Source organism: Hyaena hyaena, unplaced genomic scaffold (genome assembly GCF_003009895.1).
Source record: "Hyaena hyaena isolate Hyena2069 unplaced genomic scaffold, ASM300989v1 scaffold_155, whole genome shotgun sequence".
Classification (NCBI taxonomy): Eukaryota; Metazoa; Chordata; class Mammalia; order Carnivora; family Hyaenidae; genus Hyaena; species Hyaena hyaena.
This window is the reverse complement of record NW_024080787.1, coordinates 1299561-1311744: the sequence shown is the minus strand read 5'-3', so window position 1 is coordinate 1311744 and position 12184 is coordinate 1299561.

Sequence of the window (12184 nt, the reverse complement as noted above, 5' to 3'; positions counted from 1 at the left end):
CCTTTTAAGCTTCCGTATTGAGAAGGTGTGTACCCCCACTGATAGCCACACCAAGACTGCACAGAGTACATGGAAAGAAAGGCCAGTAGCTAACACAGAGTGCTAAATGTGTTCAGAACACTCTGTACCCACAGTCTCACCTAACTTCCACAACAGCCCTGTGGTTCTGTTATCTTTTCAGGTTTAGAGATTTAGAGGAAATGGAGGCCCAGGGAGGGGTCAGGTGTTTTACCTAAGGTCACCCAGTGGGTCGAAGGCAGGGTTGGGATTTGAACCCAAGCCCATCCAGGTCCATCAGAATTGCTCTTCTGGGTGATGTGCTCCTGTCTTCTGATGCTGCCAATTTGCCAAACATGGTGAAAAAGAAGAGCTGTAAACACGAATACTGTTTGCAGCAGTTCTTGGCCCCAGAAATAGGTTAAGGAATGGGCCAACTGGGGAGCTGCCCAGAGGGCCAGGTTATAAAACAGCCCCAGAGGTATTACTAGAAGGAAATAGCTTTGTTCTTTTGTCCATCATTTCTCCTATAATAAGGGCTGTCAGGGGCTGGAAGGGATATACTTTACCCAACTGTTTGAGGGATGAGGCAGGGGCAGCTGAGTAATTTGCTCAGGGGCAGCAAAACAAAAATGTGGGGACTCTTCTTAAGAAATTAAGAATTTCAAGGTGGCAACAGCAGAACACTGAGTGTGGAGCCTCAATGACTGTACAGGTGTCATACCAGCCTGGCTGGCCCTGGGTTGGAATGAAGGTAAATGGTAGCCAAACCCCTGGCCAAGAAGGGCAACCCTAGTTACCTGCTCGGCTCCTCTGCTTTGTGCTAGGTGGTTTTCTTGCTCCGTCTGCCCATAGGTGAGTCACTCTCAGGTGAGCTAGAGCTAGAACGTGGGCCTCTTGACAGCACACCATTCATGGGTGACCCTAGAAATCTTCTGACCATCCTGAGGATAGTTTTAATAGCAGATGGACAATGCCAAAGTAGCATTTTGTTTGCAGAGCTAGTAAAGACTTCACCACAGTGGAACATTCTTCCCTGCCTGGAAAAGCCCTCACTCTTTGGATCTCAGCTAATCTGACCTTTGCCATACCTCACAACCAGGCAGCATCTTGTACTTCTGGATTGGGGCCTTTCTTGTACACACAGGCCCTATCTATCTAATTGCTACTAGACCAGGACCAGAAGAGGCAGGGGTATCTCTCTTGAGAGCTGCCAGAGGCTCTCAAGGTACTTCATTTCTTGGTTGCTTGGATGATTCTATCTACTTATTTCTCTGCCAAATGTTTGCTTGAGCAGGTCACACATGCCTATGAAGCTCTTCCCTGGAATCACAGCTCTCAAATGGTCTCCTTATTCATCCTGGTAGGACCTTTCATCTAGAGTCCACAGTTGAATTCACCACTGGATTCTTGGTTTTTCCAAGAGAAGGAAAACCAACTTAGAGCTGGTATTCTTCCCTCCCTCCCTCAGGAATTCCCCGACTCAGGATACCAGAAGCTGAAGCCAGCGGCCTGATTCCTTAATTAGGGAGGCGTTGGAGAAGGTCTTGAAAAATGTCAGTGTTCAGGTTGCCTATAACTTCATTAATTTTTTAGTTTCCATCACATTTTTAAGGGACAATTCCTGTTAGAAGTTCCAGCTGAGTGCTAGGTTTTATGTGAATTTGTGCTGGTTTGAGATGTGAATGTACCAGCAAGCCTCGAGGGTGAACAGGGAGAGAGCATGGAAACACCGTGCTGCTTTCCTTCCCTCTCTTGACAACTTAAAGGTTGTTGTGCAGCTGTCATTCATTTTCTAGGGGGAAAAACAGTCGCTGATTGACTTGGCAACATTTAAAAAAATGGTCTAGTTCCAATTACAGGCTGCCAAAGGCAAGTATGGCCTCGGCCAAGGAACCAGCTTCTTTGGCCCCCAGTGCAAAGGGTCTGGCAGTAGGACCAGCATTTTATGTTCCTAGAGAGGCTGTGTTTCACATGATGATAGTTACTTCATTCTTTATCTAAAAATATCTTCCACACGAATCCTTGAAATTCTACTTTTTGGAATTCATTCCCTTGTTACCAAGCACTCAAGTTCTCCAGGCATCCCTGGAAACCTTGAGTACTTACTTCTCCTTAGGACGTTCCAGCTGGCTATAAAAGACTCCAGAGACTGAGCCTTCTCTGTGTCAGAATCCTCACTAAAAGCCCTAGGAGGAAGATACTGCTTTTCAACGAGGAGATGGAGGCCCAGAGAGGGGGATTAACTTGCTCACACAATTGGTAAGTGGCAGAATTGGGATTTGAATCCAGTCTGCCAAATGCTACTGCCTGAGCTCCCTCTGTTACACCATGTTGACCGATGGGGCCACACAGGAAGCTAGGCAGGGGGCAGCGGGGGGAGGAAGAGGAAGCTTTGTTTGGATGGTGTTGGTTTGCTTTCCTCAAGCAGACCGTGTGATGAGGATTTGCATGCAAGGGTTTATTTGGGGGTGATCTCATGAAGAGAGAGAGGGGAAGAGAGATGGGAAAGAAGGAAAGTGCAGGCTATTGGTGCTCAGTCTGGTGGGGCTCTGGATGGGGAGCAAGTGCCACAAAACACTCCTAAGAGTCTTTCTCTCTGCGATCCACTGGTTCTCATCTCTAGCTGTTGAGGGTCACTCCAGGGGATGTCACTCTCTGCGACTCCCAACCTGCCCAGGATACGGGCTGAGCATTTGTCTGTGGATGAAGCATACTCCTAGGCAGAGAGACACATATGCTTGGTGTAGGCATCTGCTGGTGTGGCAGGGAACTGTCACCTGAAGCTTCTTATGACTGCTGAGGTGGCTTGAGGGGTATGGGTTTTAAGCACATCTGCTACATGGACAGGAAGAAAGAAAGAACTCCGAGAGAAATGAGTAATGTCTTTGGAGTATTAGTTTCTTGCAAACTGTCCCTGATGGGTGCTTCTGCAATATTTCAAATTTTACTTATACTAGAAATAATGACAGTCCTAGTTGATGTCTATTAAAGGCCTGCTCTTTGCCCACCATTGTGATAAGTAGTTTATATATGTTATTTGAGTTAATTCTCTTGACCACCCCAAGAGTTAGAGACCATTAATATCTTGATGTTGCAGATGAGCAGGGTCCCACAACCAGAAAGAAGCACAGTAAGGTCTAGAACATGGATCTGTTTGTTTCCTTAGTTTTAATACTTAACTTCCAATTTAGTGAGGTTTAAATCAATCTGAAACAAAGAGAATTTTTTCTTTTTTTTTTTTTTATTTGCTCTTTGACAGAACTGTGGACAATAACAAGATCCACACCTAACTCATTTGACCTTGGGTTATAGGAGTTTCCCATTTCTTATTCCAATGAGATGTTATGGGTTTCATGAGGGTCCTTCTAAAGCAAGAAGGATCATTAAATGAGAAAGGTGGCCACAGTCAGAGAGGCCCACATGAGCTCCAACTAGTAACAAATCAGGTCAGACCATTAGATTTGTCATAAATGTATGACAGATGGTAATTCCCTGGTCTTATACCCAACCTCTGGGAGCTATCTGTTTGAATGATGTCACTGCATAATGTTTGAAGCTGCTAATGTGATTATCTTGAATCATTGGAGAAACATGAGGCTTGAACAGATTTCATAATAACTTTCTTTACGCTTGCGACTGCCTTTTCATCTCAGTTCTGTTCTTGTACAAGGAAAACCTCCCAATTTCTTCTCCTTGGCTATTGCAATATTAATGCTGATAAGAATTGCTTTGCAATGTGGAAGCAACTGACTGATGTAGGTTTGCATCCCCCCTTCCTTTCTTGTTTTTCTTGAGTAAAGAGTAATAAAGAAAATAGCCTACCTTTACAGCACAGGAGAATAACATCTATTTAGAGGAACTTTCGATGAAAATATGCTTCCTTCATATTGGGTAATCTAATTCAGCAAGTCTTGCTTAGCTTTTATTTCCAATGACTTAACGAGCTGCAGTACATGGTTTTGTAAAACTCTCACCATCATGCACATTTTCTGAACTGTGCTTTAAGAAACGAAAGCACAAATGCCATCCTGGCCCTCACAGGAGGCAGGAAGAGGTTGACCCTTGGTGCCCTGGTTTCATGGGGACCTGTCTAAGTAAGAGGTCTTAGCGTTGATTCTTTTCCTTTAAATATGATCCAGAGTCTTTTGGGGCCTCCTAGTCTATTTCTGACCTCCAAGCACGCTGTCTCATCAAGAAAGGCCATGGCATAGCATTCCAGTTTTTATGTGGTATGAGCCAGGAGGTGTTCCTTAGCCTCTACCCTCAATTCCTTTGGAAGTATCTTCGGCTTATGATTTTTTGCATATTCTTGAGAGAATTGAAGAAACAAAGAGCACAGGGTTTTCAAATGAACAACATTTGCATCTATATCCCAGCCCTCTTTATCCTCATGAGGTTTGTAAAGATCCTTGGAATAGCTGGGACAAGCAGCTGACAGATAGATGTACTTCCCCGGATCACTAGCATTTACAGAGGATGGGCTTTGTGCTGGGCACTGAGCTAAGGTGCTTTCAGTCATGGCTTCATTCAACACCGTGGACACTCTCTATGGTACATGCTGCAATCTTCCCCTTTTATAAGGCAGGGAAGGGAGGCACAGAATGGTTCAGGAACACACCTACATGTTCGTACATTTAGGAAGTGCTGATGCTGAGAATGCATGTCCCTAACCTCTTGGTAAAATCCTCTCCCCCCACCACCCCAGTAAGCCGAGCAAAGCTTCTTCTGTACCCTTTAAAAGAACTACAGACATATGGGCGTCTGGGTGGCTCAGTTGGTTAAGCGTCCAACTTCAGCTCAGGTCATGATCTCACGGTTCGTGGGTTCGAGCCCCACATCAGACTCTGTGCTGACAGCCAGCTCAAAGCCTGGAGCCTGTTTTGGATTCTGTATCTCCCTCTCTCTCTGACCCTCTCCTGCTCATGCTGTCTCTCTCCCTCTCTCAGAAAAAAATAAAACATTAAAAAAAATTAAAAAAAAATAAAAGAACTACAGACATTTTCATGGGGTGCCTGGGTGGCTCAGTCAGTTAAGTGTCCGACTTCAACTCAGGTCATTATCTCATGGTTCGTGTGTTCGAGCCCCGCGATGGGCTCTGTGTTGATGGCTAGCTCAGAGCCTGGAGTATGCTTTGGATTCTGTGTCTCCCTCTCTCTCTGCCCCTCCCCTGTTCATGCTTTGTCTCTCTCTCCTTCAAAAATCAATAAACATTAAAAAAAATAAAAAAAAGAACTACAGACATTTTCAGAGCATACCTAGTTAAACAAGCGGGTCTCAGAACACTGAGTCTGGTTGGAGTCACCTTTTTCCTTCCCTTATATCTTACCCTGTCTTCTAATTAGGGAGGCAGTCCTGCTGTATAGAAGCTGTTCTTTTAGAGAGTGGAATACAGATATCTGGCTGTGAATGTATGGAAAAGCAACATGACGAGATCATGAGCAGTTTGGAATGGTTTCCTATCAATGCAGCCTGTGCTTGGATATGGTTTCCTCTTCTGGGCTTCATTTTTTGCATTCATGCTATTTATTAAGCACCTACTGTATGCTGGGCACTGTTTTACATGCTAAGGAGACAGCGGGAACAAAAAGGATGAAGATACTGATCCTGTGGGCCTTCATCCTCTCTGGAGCTCCTGGGTACAGTTCTGCCCACGTCAAGGATCTGTCCTCTGCAGGTCACATTCCGAGGTCATTTCTACAGAATACTGAGACGGGCCAGCTGTTTTCTTTCCATTCAACACAGCCCAGTCATAGAGAACCAGACCAGCAACAGACTGAGCCCTGAGCCCGAGATCCAGAGAGTGCTTTCTCAAGTTTCTGTTTCCTTTCCTCTCCCTAGTTATTCAAATATTTGAGTACCTCCTTGGTACCAGGTACTATGAACTGTGGATGCCATGAAGTGGGAGAAGACACTCCCTGGAGCAAAGGTAGCTAACTGACCTCCCAATCCATCCTGCCCTTCTTTTCAATGCCTACCCGCCCCCCCCACCCAACTCCTCAATTTTTAGTGGGCATATGACTTTCTAGGACAAAGACCACATTCATTGCCTGCAGTTATGGGCCTGCATTGTGTCCCTCCAAATCCGTAAGTTGAAGCCCTGCTCCCAGTACCTCCATTTGTGACTGTGTTTGGAGATAGGACCTTTAGGGTTGCCATTAGGATGGACCGTAATACAAATATGACTGGTGTCTTATGAGAAGAGGAAGTTTGGACACACAGAGAGACACCTGCATGCAGAGGAGGGAGGCCACACGAGGCCACAATGAGAAGGTGGCCACCTGCAAGCAAGGAGAGAGGCCTCAGAAGCAATCCGACCTGCCAGACTTTGATCTCAGCTCCAGAATTGTGAGGCAACACCTTCCTGTTGTTTAATCCACCCTGTCTGTGGTACTTTGTTATGGTGGCCCTAGAAAACAGCTACATCTGCCTACCTTGCCGCCAGGCATGGTCATGCAGCTAAATTCTGGTTGAGGGGATGTGAGCAAGGGAACACGTGCAGACTCTAGATGGTTTCCGTAGAAGGAAAGCGTGTCCTCATCTTCTCCCATTGCCACATCCTTCTCACGGAAGGTAGGCTTGCTAATGATCCATCTTGGCCACATGGCAAGGGCTTTTGGGAATTTTGGGGAAGGAGCCTGGCCCCTGTGCCACAATGGTCATGGACTGCTTATGCCCAGGCTCTTATGTCAGAGAGAAACTACCATCATATTTAATTCGCTATTATTTGGGCTTGTGTGACCTCCTTCAGTGTAAGCTGGAGCTTAAAGTGGGCTGGTGAAGCTTCTCACCAGAAAAGCTTTCCTTCCCACCTGGAACACAGCAATATGCTTTCCTCATGGCATGTTTTTAATAGATTAAATGGCAAGTACAGCTGTCCACCGACGGGGACACATCTATCAAGATGAAGCTTTGGCGTCCTTCACATGAACCTGTTTTTGCAGCTTCAGGGTGTCATGGCATGTGTAGTTTACTGGGTCAGAGAGATGCACAGCCACAATTTTAGATAGGCAGTGACTTGTGTCACATGTGACACAGAGATAAAGAGGTCTGTGAGTTGAGAGGAAGGAGATATCAGTCTCATCTAGAGAGGTCAGGGAAAGCTTCTTTTTTTTTAAATTTTTTTTTTTTAATGTTTTATTTATTTCTAGGAGAGAGAGAGACAGCGTGAGCAGGGGAGGGTCAGAGAGAGAGGGAGTCACAGACTGAAACAGGCTCCAGGCTCTGAGCTGGCAGTCAGCACAGAGCCTGACGCGGGGCTCGAACCCACGAACCGCGAGATCATGACCTAAGCGAAAGTCGGACGCTTAACCGACTAAGCCACCCAGGCGCCCCTAAAGAGGTCAGGGAAAGCTTCTTGGCAGAGGGTAGCCTTTGAGCCAGTCCTTGAAAGACAGACTGAGTTTAGAATTGCAGAGACTGTGAGGAAGAATTCCAGTTGACGGGAACTGTGTGAGCAAAGACACAAGTATGAGGAGGGAGACGGTTCGTATGAGGAGCAGTAAGCAGGTTTAACTGGATAAAACACAGTGTGTGTGAAGGGGGTAGTCAGAAGTCGAAATGAACTGCTCTTGCAGGCATTCAGCTTCTTGGAGTGGCTGAGGGTCAGGCAGAGAGGTTTTGAATGCTGGAGGGACGGGGGGGTACTTGCTCTAGAAGGAGAAAGGAAATCTCTGAATACCTCTTAACAGAGGAGTGGTAAGAACCAGACTTTGGGAGATGTAATTTATCAGTGCTGGGTGGGAGATTCTGTTCCACGAATCCTGCCCACAGCCTGTTTATGTATGGTCTGTGAGCTAAGAAGGGATTTTACATTTTTTAAAGAGTTGAATTAAAAAAAAATAAGAATGATATTTTGTGACATGTGGAGATTATGTGAAATTTAAATTTTTGTTGCCCATACATGAAGTTTTGAAATCTGCCAGTAAAAATTTTATGGAAATGTGTTTTCTTTCATGTTATATAAGCACCAATGTAATATACTCAGTTTTGCCTTTTGGCCCACAAAACCTAAAATATTTACTATCTGGCCTTTACAGAAGAAGCTTACAAATTCTTGGAATAGATGACAGGGCAGAGAGCCCAGTCAGGAATGCCCGAGGGGTGGCCATACTGAGACCCAGGCCGTGCCTCCTGATCTGTGTCCTGTGGTGCAAACAGATTTTAAAAGGGAAAAGAGGATTTTGTAGTGTATACGCTTTCTAAATGTTCAGTTACATAGAATTAAACAGATCTCATTGCAGGACTTCTCAGAGCCTTTACCATGTTAATGTTCATCGGTACTCTTTGAGAAGAGCATACAGCATGAGTTTTTCCCCAAAGTTAATTGACCATGGACCTCCCTTTCCAGAGACCTGTGTTTTGGGGAACCCATCTTGGGAAATGTGGGTCTAGGGAAAGGCAGTGAGTATGGAAATAAGGGTGTACATGTGGCCAAGGAGTGTGGCCATTGAATCTCCAGGACATATGGGAGCAGCTGGAGTCAAGAAGGACCCCAGGGCCTCTAGCCTGAGATTCTGGAGCTGCGGGCAGTGACAGTGATGGGGGAGGCAGTGCTCTGGAGAGGGAGCAGGGGGAGGGGAGAGGAGGACTGTGTGACCTGTGGCCATGGGCCTCATCTGTAACATGGGTCACAGGAGTTCCCAACATTTGGTGTTGTGAGGGCTAAAAATAAGATAATATTATTGATGAAACATAGTCAAGTGTCTGAGAGATCAAGTGCTTAGCATAGAGCCAGGTGAATACTAGTAAGGACACGAATAATAACACTAATGCTGTCATGTCCTCTATGTGTTAAGAACCAATCATGTGTCAGGCACTGTGCCAGGGGCCAGCAAGCTTTTCCTGTGAAGGACCAGATAGTAAATATCTTCAGCTTTGCAGGCCACATGGTCTCGTCTTAGCTACTCAAGTCTGTCATGGTAATGCCCTGGCATCCTCAGTCAGTCTGTAAACTGAGGCGCATGGCTGTCCTAAAGCCTTATTTACAAAAACAAGCTGCGTATGTGGTCTGCCAGCTGTGGATCAGCACCCCTGCATTAGGCTAAGCAGTTCGATGTACTGGGGTTGAACTTATTCAAAGCCCGCAACTGCCCTTTGGGGTTGGGACTGCCTTTATCGGCCTGGAAACTTGCCCGAGTTCAGAGCTGGCCAGGAGTGGCGACAGCCTTTGAGCCCAGACAAGCTGACTCCAAGAGCACTCTCTCTTTTATTGTTATTGTTTGTTTTTTGCATGTTGTAACAATATCAATTTATTATTTTCTCAATGGTACCTGCATATAATATATTTTATTGTCTCTTTCATCAAGAACACGCTCAATTCACACATTACTCTTGCTTAAGATCTTACCTGCTACCATTTTGTTGCTGCAGTTATTTCTGGCAGGTGTTTGTAAGTTTAGGCAGGAGCTTAGGTGAGGGGGTCATGGGGTTGGGAGTACTCTTGACTACATTTCCCAGGGAGGGTGTGTTGCAGATGGGGAACCTTCACTGACAGGAATGGTGGGAGAAGAATCAGGGCTGGAGGCCAAGGAGGAGCAGGCAGAGCGGTGGTCGGAGAGGTGGCAATGCCAAGGGTGGGAGCGGGGAGGCATTTTAAGAGAGAAGGGATGGTCCATAGACTACATGTTGCAGAAACACATTTTCAGTAGGACAAGGATCTCTCGGACACTGGTGGGTGTGCTGACTGAGGTCTCCATGAGCAGATGCTGCAGACGCCCCAACTTCATCCCCTTGGGCTGCATCATTCTGGCCCATCCCAGTGGGGCTCTTTGGCAGCACCCAAGGCCATTTCATCCCAAGCACAGAGTAGATAGGAAGTGCCAGGGATGATGCCCCCACAGCCAGTGGTGTTGTGGCTCGGCAAGGGGACCAGGAAACTCTGAGACGTGATCTGCGTTTTCTCCCCGAGTTCCCCTGACTGAGTCCCAGTTGCCTGCATTGGTAGCCTGCTTGATGACTTACCTGTATTGGCTTCTTCCCCTTCCCTGCCTCCCCCTTCTCCACTCTGGGATCACCTTCTAATCAAACTACCTGCACTTGTATGCTTGTCTCAGGGTCTGCTTCTGGAGGAACCCCAGCTAAGGAAGCCATAAGCATCCAGAGAAGAGCATCAGGAAAGAGGCTGGGCCTCCATCACCTAATTATGCAGTTGCACCTGTTGACTGAGCACTTATGGTGTCTGCTGCTCATGGGATAGGCCCTGGGGATACAAGTCTGAACAAGTGACATGGTGCTTCACCACTCTCACGGGACCCACAGACTAGTGGGTATGATGGAGGCATACTTCTGAAACCCATGAAACAGCTACAAGGAGGAGAATGAGTGCCTAAAGAAAGCTGCAGAGCGTGGTGGTGGGGTGGAGCTACTTTCCAGGGAGGTCAGGAGGGCCTCCCTGAGAAGGATTCCCATGCCTGAGACCTGAAGGATGATGACATGGAGATCGTCAGGCAAAGTGCAAGGGGAAGTATGTTTGAGTGGAGGGAATAGAAAGCGCAAGGTGCTGTGGCCGGATGGAGCTTGGCGAGAAGGCATAGGGAAAAAGCCAGTGTGGACCAGACAGAGGGAAAAGGAAAGGGAAGGAGAGGGAGAGACATGGCAGTGGGGGGAGGAAGGGATGGGGGAGAGGGAGGCAGGCAGGCAGGGAAGGAGGTGGAGAGAAAGACAGGGAGGGAAACCCTGGGGCTGAGTGCTAACAGAGAGGGGGCGGTTAATGGTGGGGCCACTCTGGTCCTAGCCCCAGAGTCTGGCAAGGCTTGCAGAGCGAGGCAGGATTTAGCACTCATCACAGGGGCGCACGATGGACCTTCTGTCCCCCGTACTTGTCAACAAGTGCTCCTCACTCTGACTCTTAGCAGCTGAGGGAAAATAAATATGCAAAAGAGACTTTTGAAACATTCAGGGAACATTTTAAATTCAAGTTTAAAACACAATAACAGCAGGGTCAACATGCTTTCTCTCGAGAACAGTTTTCCATTTGGAACCTTTTCTTACTTCTCACTAATAGGAACCCATTCAGGCGATTTTCCTTTCTTTCTTCCTTTTTTTTTAAAAGACTCATTTTAAAGCACAATGACCTTTACATTTTTTCTATAGTCTTTCACAGTGAGAGCAAGATAGCAGCACAGTGTCACGTTGCCTGCCAGTTAGAGGGGAGAAAACTAAACATCTAAAAGGAAAAAAGGGAATAGATGAGAGACATGGAGTCTGCTATTGCTGAAGTTGTATGCATTTTCTCAAATATGCAGCAATAGCTTCTAACAGGGAAGTAGGGTGATCAGCTGTCCTTTCTGCCTGATACCAAGGGAATCCGTGGAACCCTCAGAGCTTAAGCTGGGGAAGTCCCTGAAGGGACAGGGCTAGCTAGTCACCCCGGTCAGAGCAGCACAAAGGGAGGCATCAGAAATGTGCTGTCTGTACCAGTCACCCAAGTGGACCCTCACTTTCCAACGGGTTGTAGTCTTTATTTTTATCCCACTCAGAAGGAGGAGGTATAACCTCTTCTTAATCCCCAGGAAAAGCCCTAGTTAACCATGTTCAAGACATCCCACAGCACAAACTTAACTAATTCATATTAAATATTTATGTTCTCTGAGTAGCTTTTACCAGTCCTCCACTAGGGTGCCCAGCCCTCCCAGTTTTGCCAGAAAATGCTGGGTTTCTGGATGTGGTATTTTCATTACTAAAACCAAAACTGTCCTGGATAAGCTGAGGCAGTCAGTCACCCTCTAGGAAAGGAAAAGTTTCCAGATCCTGGAACCACTACCAATGAGCTGAGTTATTTGGGTGATATGTGCTTCCAGAGCCTCAGTTTTGTCATCTGTAAAATGGGAGGTAATGCCAATGTCCATGTTATCCTCACAAAGTGTTTAGCATAGTGCGAGCCATGCAGTAAATACTCAATAAATGTTGCTGTCATCGTTGTGCATTAAGCAGACTGTCTACATGGGAGAGGTTTCAAGGCCTTTAGAAGACTTTTGCCCCATTGAAAATGTCTCCCTTACTCTATTGTCTGTAGTTTTTCCATTAATGAGTCATTCCTTTAGCTAAAGACTTCACCCTTTCAACCAAAGACCTCAGTGGCAGGAGAGAGTGACTTCATGTTGTTAGGGGCCAGGGCTGGAGGAGGGCCATGAAGGATTAATCTGAAGACACTGACTAGGGGCAAGATTTATTTGAAGTCTTTAGT